The following is a 393-nucleotide window of genomic DNA, read 5'->3' on the forward strand; positions in this document are numbered from 1 at the left end:
GCATGAAAATACTTCATAAAAAATTTCTTAAAAATTTTATTGGAAATGTTTATTTTAGGTTATTAGTTAAATGTAATTTTAGATTTTTATAGTTAAAATTAAAATTGAAAATAAGTTTAAGTAAGTAGTCACAAATTAAAAAGTAGAATAGTGTTAATATTATCGTTATATTCGTAACTAGAGTTGTTGCTTCTAAAATTTAATCCATAAAATTTGGGTATAATCAAATTGGCTTGGGTTAAATTTGAAAGAAATTGAGAATTGAACTAATTAAATTTAATCGCTTTGAAATGAATCGGGTAAATATGGTTTTAGGACTAAACTTGGACCGACCAAATGAGATTGCATTGATTTCAATATCGGATTAGAAATAGATTTAAATAAAAAAAGAAA

This window comes from Arachis ipaensis, chromosome B02, assembly GCF_000816755.2.
Source record: "Arachis ipaensis cultivar K30076 chromosome B02, Araip1.1, whole genome shotgun sequence".
Lineage (NCBI taxonomy): Eukaryota > Viridiplantae > Streptophyta > Magnoliopsida > Fabales > Fabaceae > Arachis > Arachis ipaensis.